The 10,552-nt window shown below is 38.0% G+C and overlaps 1 long non-coding RNA gene across 1 annotated transcript; it reads right to left on the bottom strand.

The window, feature by feature from the left end:
• Positions 1-2,864: 2,864 nt before the first annotated feature.
• LOC121987686 lies at positions 2,865-3,207 on the bottom strand. Its single transcript, XR_006113692.1, has 3 exons — positions 3,148-3,207; positions 3,008-3,068; positions 2,865-2,926 (listed from the first exon to the last, which is right to left on the bottom strand). It is a non-coding gene; the product is annotated as an uncharacterized LOC121987686 (long non-coding RNA).
• Between the last annotated feature and the right edge of the window lie 7,345 nt (positions 3,208-10,552).

Genomic DNA, 10,552 nt, shown 5'->3' with positions numbered 1-10,552 from the left:
ATTTTATGACAAATAAAATTAATAGTTGGCCTGTCTTCGATAAAATATTTGATTAAAATTTTAGAATTTAAAATAATATTGATTCCTCAAAACAATATCATTTAAATTCACCAACACCTCAAACACCGTGAATTTTGTATGCCACATTAGTGTGGACATATACAAATTCAGACATTTGTAAGAGGAGGGTCTTACCCATTAATTATCTTGTCAACCTTAAATGCCCTTAGCAAACACCATGAATTTTTTATGGCACGTTAGTGTGGACGTATACAAATTTAATTGTTTGTAAGAGGAGGTTTTACCCATTTTATTTTGTCAACATAATTTTATGACAAATAAAATTACCTCAAACACCATGAATTTTGTATGGCACGTTAGTGTGGATGTATACAAATTCAAACATTTGTAAGAGGGGGTTTTACCTAGCTTTATGACAAATTAATAGTTAGTATTCTTTTGGTCACACAAATAATCACTACAACAAAAACATTAAAAGACAACGGTTAAAAACCGTTGTTGTAGGTCATTTAAAACTATTGTAATTGGCAGTGTTGTTAAAAGTGGGGGGCTACGACAACGGTTTTAAACCGTTGTCTTTTAATGAAAAGACAACGGTTTAAAACCGTTGTTATTTAGAGCATTTTTACTGCCAGTTACAACCATTTTTGGGACTACGACAATAGTTTTTAACCGTTGTCTTTTAGGGTGATAGACAACAATAACGGTTTTAAATCGTTGTCTTTTAAATTATTATCTTTTAATACCAATATATTAAATTTTAATTTAAATATATAATAAAGAATCATAATCAAGAAAGAATATTCCTCACATTAATATCATTCAAAATGTTAGTTATACAAGAATTACAATCACAAAAGAAGAAACATATCTCATGTTCAAATAAAATTTATCCCAATACAAATAAACAAATAAACTCCATTTACAACTAATGAACAATAGCCAAAAGACTAGAAACTTGTGATGGTGGTTCATGCCATGTAGGATTGCACTTAATTATTGTCAACCCAAGTCCCATCACAATCTTCAACTTGTAGGATTTCTTGATGGGCCTGAGCACAGACCAATCCAACATATTTTGTCACCTCGAGCTAGTTTTGAGACGAAATAACCTGACAAACCAAATATAATCAAGATAGTAAGGATACATCAAGGCAACTATACATAGAGCAAGAAATGAAGATTGACAAAATTACTTACAACTACAATATAAGGGATAGTTTCTTCCCCAAGATGAGGATGTGTTATGTCAACACCAAATATTATAGTTGGTTAGTCGCTAACAAGAGGAATACGCCTTGACAATGCATCGACAAGAACTGTACCCCTTCCTCCAACCTATGAATCAAGTCTTAGTAACACAAAGCAGAACAAGAAAAATAGATCCACCTTCAACGTACTCACCTTTCCATTGATCTAAAGGCCAACATTGGCAAGGTACTGTTTACTTATCCTGAAAACATGCTTTGTCAAACAACATTGTGAAACTAAACCAAGGCCAGTCTCACATATCTGCTTTTGATCACCTGTAATAACTATAGCATATAATAATAAAGCGAACAAGAAAAGGGAAAAAATTAAAGCTAAAAGGTTCAGCCAATTAATATTTGTCAACAAGCAAAAATATCAAGTTGTGTCGAACAAGATCAAGTGCAAGAAAGACATCATACCATAAAGAGAACCATCATTATCAGGCAATATTACAATGAGCAAATCAAGCTCCTTTCCCTGAGGTTGGAGTATGGTCATTGCATCATAATAGCTTGCTGAAAGTGCTCTTTCAACATAATCAGGCCGAGCAATTAGAGGATGAAGTACAGGATCTAGAGAAAATTCCTATAAAACATATAGATAAAAATAATGATCTATGTGTCTCTTCTTAAAATAAGATAATTAAGAATTAAGTTGCATGTAGTAAATCATATAATGTAGTAAAAAGTTGAAGTCATACCATTCCTGATATGTGTCACATCCGAGCAAGCTCATGACAAAATCCCCTAGTCAAATTATCTTGCACATTCTTTACAGAATTGATACATGTCCAGCTATTCACTCTCCCACCATTTATCATTTTATACAAAGTTTAGAACAAGATATGAAGTAATAAGATGAGCTTAAATCATCCAAATGGCAATCAATGCTCTTCAACCAGATGACTGGTTGGTCACATTTAAATATAGAATTGATGCAGCATCTTTGGCGTTTGGTTTGCATACTACACAAAGAGCTGGTTGAAAGTATTGCAGATCACCCTGCTACCTCATCTACAAGGACATGCACATGTCAAGAAGTGGCAAATGCATACAGTTGTCTAAAATTTTCACTGCTTGCTTTAATTCAACAATCACCGCATAGAGATAGACATTAGATGAATAGTGCAACTATCCAAAAAGTAGTAAATTAAATATATCAAATTTTGATGCAGGCATATTTACGAGAATATTTCATTTCACAGATAGGGAAGATCTGACTTACCCCCTTGTTGTCACCTACTTTGCATTAGCATTAAATTCTTTGAACTCTGCAACATGCTGATCCAAGAACAACTGGATTGTTCGCCAATACCGATCACCGCTAGAGTACCATGTATCCATGTGCATGCCATTTGGAAAATCCACAAATCTACAATCTAGTTATTTTCTATAGCTTTAGAGTGCAGCATCTGCATATGCAAAGGGGGAACTAACTCATCTTGCAACCCAGATAGAAACAATGCATGGACAAAATTAGTAGGATATTACTAATGCATGGACAAAATTAGTAGGATAAATACTTAAAATGTTTTTTCATTTACAATTTAATAAATTGAGAACTTTTACTACAATTGTTCTGGCATTCAACTCACCTTGACAATTTGTGCACATTTACTTGCTTCACCGAGACCAATCATGCTTTCTGCAGATATCTAATATTGAGAGGATTTAATCATTTAACATGATGGTACTGATGTAATTATTTTTCTTTCATCAATAATATCACAACTTACAATCTTGACATATGGGAAATCACTCTCTATACCAATTGTAGCTGCCATTGAAGTTTTGCCACTGAAATAAAAGAATAAATAGCAGATTGAATCAGAAGAAAAGTCAGATTAATCAATTAGAAAGCTGGTTGTAAATTTACCTGCCAGTTGGACCTTCCAAAAGGTATGTAACAAGTGGGCTCTGATTGTCTTTGATTTGCTCCACAAGAAACAGGGCTTTCTCTTGGATGTGTTTGTGCCTCTCACCACAATCGATAATCCCATTAAGCCTGAAAGTCATTTACACATTAAAGATAATGCCACATTATGTAACATTAACAAAATTCAGAGCACAAAAATCTGTAGGCCCTCCTGAACATCCCCAAGTAGAATTGCTTTCAAGGATGTGGAATCAGCTTCAACTGAGACAATGTCAAACTTGAACATACCTGCGTCATTCAAGATCATCCATTGATGCACCAAAAGCTGGTCCAACCTCATGAAGAGCATTCAAAAAATCATCCATAGTGACTTTTATGCTCTCCTCATCCAAGGACTTGGTCAAATCATCGAAGGTTATCTGTCGATTCAAGGCATATGAGACAGCACTTCTAACAACACCTTCTAGTTCAGCCCCACTGTAATTTTTAGTTCGTGCAGCTGCAGTAAGTACATAAAAACATGTAAGGAAATATGCAGCTTAACAAGTCTGTCATTTAACCTCCAAATGATCTAAAAATGTATGCAACCAAAAATCAAACTGGAATACCTAGATGATGAACAAAACAAGAACAAAAACTACAATATCTGAGTCTCCAAAACAAAAGAAAGAATGAAGAAAAGTTTGCCTCTGATTGAATATAAGTAACCCAATCAAAAGGCAACAACTACAAGAATAAAAGTTATTAAAAATTAAGACATCAATCAGCAACAAAATATAGCCTATGAAAGTCTCAAACTATTTGAACAATGAGATTTTAAAAACATTGGCAGGTTCTCTTATCCATTTGTAACAGTTTCACTCCTTCAGTAAACAAAACACTCAAAGTCTTCACAAGGATGCTGACATTTTCTAACAAATATCACATTTACGGCAACAACTGAACTCCAAAAGAAGAAACAAAGAACACATAGAATATTCATCATTGTCCACCAAACAAGATTAAGTGTAAGACAACTCACCTCGAATTTGATGGTTCCCTTCCTCACAACAATGTTTTCAGTCTAGATATCCGGATTTCACTTCTCCTTCCAGTAGAACTGGGAAGCAATCTCCGACCAGAACCAACTGGATCCTCTATCGATTTCTGTACATGTTCTGATACTGAAGATACATGATATTAATGCTGAGAAAAAAAAAGGAAAAACAAGTTTATCCAAGAAACTCAACAAAGTTCCATTTTAAAGTTTTCGCATTCTTCCGAATCGGGAAAAAAACACACAACTAGTTTTGTACAATAGCAAATATCACAATCTACAAGTTTCCACAAAAGAATAAAACTTACATAAACCTAAACAAAGCCAAAACTTACTTACAAAAACAACGGAATGCCCAACAAAGGAGGAACCTTCAAGCCCACAAAACGGAATTAGCCCAAGAAAGCTCGAACCGAAGAGTTCAAGTACAAGTAGCATGCACCTGTTCAGGAGAGGAGACGAGGGCCTGGCTGGAAAATTCTTGTGAGGGGAAGACGAGGTTGTTCTCCTCTGATTCTAGGGACTCACCGAGGATGATGGTGTTAAGGTGTGAGATTCGACCAGCGCCCGAGGGGTGCAGGGACATGGATTCCACATGTCGGAGGTGGTTGGAGAACGCGACGCCCACCTTCGGAGATGCCGCCACCTCACTTGTCGTCATCACACACCGATCACGACACCCTTCGGATGAGGAAGAAGACCAACGAGGAGGGAAGAGGTTTTGGCGAAGAGGGACCGAGCACAAGCAAGGAGAGGAGTCGTCGCTGAGATCTGAGACACCCTAAGCCCTTCGCATCCTCTTCCAGTATGAAGAAGAGGAGACAACAAAAGAAGCGCAGATTCATTCTGCCTTCCTCTTACAGGATGAAGAAGAGCTCGTCGGGAAAGTTGGGGGGATTTTGGTGGCAGTGAGGTGGGATCGAGAAGAGATCAAGAAAGAAAAACGCGAAGTAAATGAAGAGATCGTAGGTTGGAAGGAAATGCTTAGGGATCGAGAAGGTAAAGGGGCGGAATCGGCGGCAAAAAATTTCAGGGAGAGGGAAAGAAAAACTCGGCGGTAAAAAATAACGAAGGGAAAAAAATGGCGAGGGAAAAAATAATGGTATTCAACAACACTTCATAGACAACGGTTTTTAAAAACCGTTGTCGTAACCCCAAAAAAAAGCGCACATAGACAACGGTTTTCAAAAACCGTTGTCATAGCCTTTAAAAATCGTTGTCATAGCCCAAAAAAAAACATAAATAGACAACGGTTTTTAAAAACCGTTGTCATAGGTCAAAAAAATTCCTAAAAGACAACGGTTTTTGTTAAAAAGTAAAAAACAACAATTTGGTATAAAACCATTGTCGTTTGAGTGTTGTTGAATGAGGATTTTCTTGTAGTGAATAGCAGTGACTCCGTTGGGGAGGATACTATTAAATGCGCCTAAGTGTATACCATTACTTGATACTTAGTCCATTAAATAGGATCATGCCCCTTCAGTTGGAGAAGATCACATGCTCCTAAATAATTTTCTATAACCATCTATAAAGGAAGTTTGATCTAGTGATCCGCAAAAAAATTCATCAATTGTGGAGGGAGGCACTCAAAGCCAACACGCAAGTTTGTTTGCATCACTTACAAACCAGTAATGGAGACCGTGGAATTTATTTACTAATCCCTCTCTCACTTAGTATTTAGAACGAGGAATTTTAACATGCATACAAGCACACAAACACAAGCACACACAGCAAATAAAAGCAATAAATATGGAAAAGTAATTTTTCAACTATTATGACCTCTTCCATCACTGTCCTCCGTGTGCTGCCAACCCTAGCTGCTGCCATTTTTAGCCACCGCAATCGGGTCTAGTTGTCGTATCTACCTTGCTTCTTTTTTGGCTGTACCTCTGGTCCTCAAATAGCACCACGCCTCACAAGGATATGATCCGCGACAAAAATAGTATTTTACATTTATTGATCCTATATTCCACGAAGGAATGTACATGTAATCTAGATCGAACACAAAATAAAATCCTAAAACTAATACAGCTCCTGCTGTATTTAATAAATACAATCATGCACACACACAAAAAATGCCCTCGACATGTCTAAGGGTCTAATCACACATAATCACAATAGGTCATAATAGTTGCAGCCTGCAACCACAGAGTTAATCTATTTGCACATTCTACTATTATCATGCCTAAAATATGTATGACATGTGCATAATTAAACTAAAACCAAACACACAAAGGTTAAAATCTAGCTCTGATACTAATTATTGGTTGCTACTCGGAATACCGTTCTAGTTCCCCTGTACAAAAATTTGTACAAGCATAGAACTATCCTAGCTACCCATGTGTTCTACTAAAGTTAAATTTGGATTGCAAATGATACTTAACATTATCAATCTAAATTTTTCCTTTAGAAGTTAAACTTGAATTGGGAACAGAACTTAACATTCTTACTTCAAGTTCAACCGATGTGATCTTCCTAAGTTAAACCATATTACAAAAGTTATCAAATATCTATTTCAAAGATCGGCTCGCAGGTCAAACATGACAAGGCACTAGGCCTTCTTGGGTATTAGATCATCCACCACTACCTCGACAAAGCCTTTCAAAGAAATCGGATATTTAACTTCTTACAGTAAACAAGGTTTAACAATAGAGACCTCAATAGAAACACATTATCGAAACATGAAATCGAAACGAAAATCGATAATAAAATGATAATTAAAATCGATAATCTCTTGTGTTTGGTTTTTCAAGATCTATACAAAAGATGAACTAGTTATGATGTGGAATTAAATAACTAGTTATACCTTATATTCCTTGGTCTTAACAAATAAGAAAAGTTTTAAACATAATTAAAACTTTCTTATATTCCTTGTCAATATCTAAGAAGGAAAATTTTATTAAAACTTCCTTATAAACCTTTAATGGTCGGCCCCTACCTTGTTCTCCAAACAAGGAAAGTTTTAAACAAAAATTAAACTTCCTTAATTATTTCCGGTAAGAAATTTTAATTAAAAAAATTCTTTCTTTAAATCCCTTCATGGTTGGTTATAAAAGGAAAGTTTTATAAATTAAAATCTCTCTTTTGAAATATGTGGATGGTTACAAAAAGGAAAGTTTTTATCAAAAATTAAAATCTTCCTTTAAACTACAAATAATGAAAGATATCAAACCTTTTTCTTAATCCTTTGTAGAAAATTATAAAAGGAAAGTTTATAATTTTAAAACTCTCTTTTAAAACCATGTCTTCCACATAAGGTAAGATTTAAAATTTATCAAAAAATTAAAATATTCCTTTTAACTACAAATAAGGAAAGATATCAAACCTTTCTCTTAATCCTTTGTAGAAAGTTATAAAAGGAAAGATTTATAATTTTAAAACTCTCTTTCAATGTGAATGTGGCCGGCCACCCTTGCTTGGGCTCCAACCTAGGGTCAGCCACAACTTGAACCCATCTAACTTTGGTTTGGCCGTCCCTAACTTGGCCTCCAACCTTGGCTTGGCCGGCCACCTTAAGGTGGGTAAGAAGTTGGGTTTGGTGGATATAAGACTTTATAAATAAGAGACTACAATAGGGACCGAGAGGAGGAATTGGTTTTGGTCTCCCGATGAGCTTAAGCTTCCTGTGTTCACCCTGAACACCCAACTCAAGTTCATCAATAATAAATCATACAACTAAAGAGTTATTATTGCACTACCGCATCAATCACATATTACAATATGAGCTCCTTCTTATCATGAGTGTGTTAGTCTCCCTGTGTTTAAGATATCGAATGTCCATTAATTAAATGAGTTACTGATACTCACTTAATTAATATCTAGCTCCAAGAGTAGTACCACTCAACTTCATTGTCATGACGGACTAGTTCCACCTACAGGGTTTACATGACAATCCTTATGAGCTCCTCAAGGGGACATCATCAACCTAGATTACTAGGACACAGTTTCCTTCTATAACCAACAACGCACCATATAAATAATATTATTTCCCAACCTATCGGGCCTATTGATTTAACGAACTAAATCACACTCATTGATAAGTCAAAAAATTAAATACTAAGTATATGTGCTTGTTGTTATATCGGGATTAAGAGTACACACTTCCATAATAATTGAGGTTCTGTTCTTTTATATAGTCAGTATAAAAGAAACTACCTCAAATGGTCCTGCTCAATACACTCATAGTGTACTAGTGTAATTTATTAGTCAAAATAAGTTAATACTTAATTACACTACAACCACTCCAATGGTTTGTCCCATTCCATCTTGGTCGTGAGCAACTGTTTATAATTTATAAGGAACTGATAACATAAACTTCTGTATGTGTCACCACACACCATGTTATCTACAATATAAATTAATTGAACAACTACACTTAGCATATAAATGTAGACATTTGACCAATGTGATTCTTATTTCTAAATAAATGTTTATACAAAAAGCTAGGTTTTTCGTATACATTCCAACACACCTAGCTTCACTCACTATTGTCTGGCTTCACTCACGAGAACTTCCACCACCTAGCGTCACTCACTAGGGTCTAACTTCACTCACCAGGACTTCTACCACCTAGCTTCACTCACTAGGGCTCGACTTCACTCACCAGGACTTCCACTTGTCTAACCTCTAGTTAGGACTTCTCACTTGCCTATCCTTCTGTTAGGACTTGCCCGTGGTAGCCATCTAGTCCTGACTAGACTACTCTCTTCCAAACATTAAGTCCTGTTTGGATTAATCCTTGGTCAAACTGACCAGACTTAAGTGCATTATCAAATATCGAAACCATAGAGGTTAATTGCACCAACAATTTGTGGTTTTCTTCCTCCACCATCACAGCCATGAGGCATGCCCGCTGCCACCCTCGATTGGCTCTGCCTCACCCAAGGCTCTCGCCGACACCTCGTCGAAAACCTCATATGCCGCTCTCTCTCTTGCTTCTTCTTCTCTCTCGGCCACCCACGGGATACTCGCCACCTCTTCTCCATGCCACCACGACAAAGGAGATGACCGCCTCCGAGCCACCTTCTTCCTCCCCACACCAGTGATGCCAGATCCACGTCTCCACCGTCTCCCGCATGCCCTGCGATCCTAACACGAATGCCACCGCCGCTTCTTCTAGCGACGCCACAGCGCCATCTCCCCTCCCCGTGTCGTTAACACTGACGCTGCCCCTCTCCACTTCTTCTCTCCTCTTAGCCCTAGTCGTCGGAGCTACCGTTGGTGTTATAGCTCGTCGCCACGCCCCTTTCTCCCTTGCAGCCCCAGCCACTAGATCAGCCGCCATCGCCACAACTACTTCCAGCCACTGCCGCCACCCTCCGGGCCGCCAGAAGCCAAGCTCTGCCTCCGTCTCCCTCTTTTTCAGCATCCACAGCCGCCCACCAGCGGTTTCCTCTAGGACGCCACAGCATGGCCTCTCTTGCCGCCTCATCGTAGACCACCTCTAGCCAACCGTATTGTCATATGCTTTTGGGCCTCTGAGGTCACTGTTGTCATTATGCTCCGATCTGATCTATCTCCGGTCTTCGAGTCGTCATTGTATTCCGACCTTTGAGCCGTCGTCATGTTCCGACCTTCGAGCTACCGTCGTGTTCCGACCTTCGTGTTGTTATTATATCTCGGCCTGCATCTCGATGTCATTTCCCGGCCTGCGTACCAATGGCATATCCTGACCTGAATGTCGATGTCATATCTTGATCTACGTGTCACTGTCACATCTCGGCCTGCATGCCGATATCATATCCCGGCCTACGTGTCGCTGTTAGGTCCTTTGCTGCATACCGCCTTTCGGGTCCAAGTCGTGTTCAGCTTCGTGCCATCAGATCCAGCTCCTCGGCCGGTGGATATTCATCTATTCTTCCGGGTCATGGCAATTCGATCAACACCACAACTAGCTCACCGATCCACCAGAGAGCGCCCCCTTCGGCCAGGGTACGTTTTCCATTCTTATTCTATACGCATTTCATTACTCTACTATTGTTTCTATTCCTTATATATTCGTTGGATCTGCCTCGAGTATCGGAATACCAGAGACCGGGATAACCCGATCGTTAGCTGCAGGTAGTATTAACTAGAGAACTCCTGATAACTTGATCAATATAAATAGTAGCCCAACATATCTCCCTCTGAGTCATAGTAATTCAGTCAATATTTTGATCACATTATCTCAATAGTTCATCTAACACAGCCTCCGAACAAGATGAGTAATTAAGATATGTGTGTTAGATAAATAGACGGAAGACGGACAAGTTCAATATTTAAAGAAGGTGCGTTGAGTCGAGAATAGGTGTTAAAGGCTCGTTACACCAACAATTATAGGTGCGGGAAAAAAGGCGCCAGCTACAACAGTTTAGACGATGGAACTTATAT

Source organism: Zingiber officinale, chromosome 5B (genome assembly GCF_018446385.1).
Source record: "Zingiber officinale cultivar Zhangliang chromosome 5B, Zo_v1.1, whole genome shotgun sequence".
NCBI lineage: Eukaryota > Viridiplantae > Streptophyta > Magnoliopsida > Zingiberales > Zingiberaceae > Zingiber > Zingiber officinale.
The sequence above is the reverse complement of the archived record's forward strand: the minus strand, read 5'-3'. Positions and strand labels throughout refer to the sequence as shown.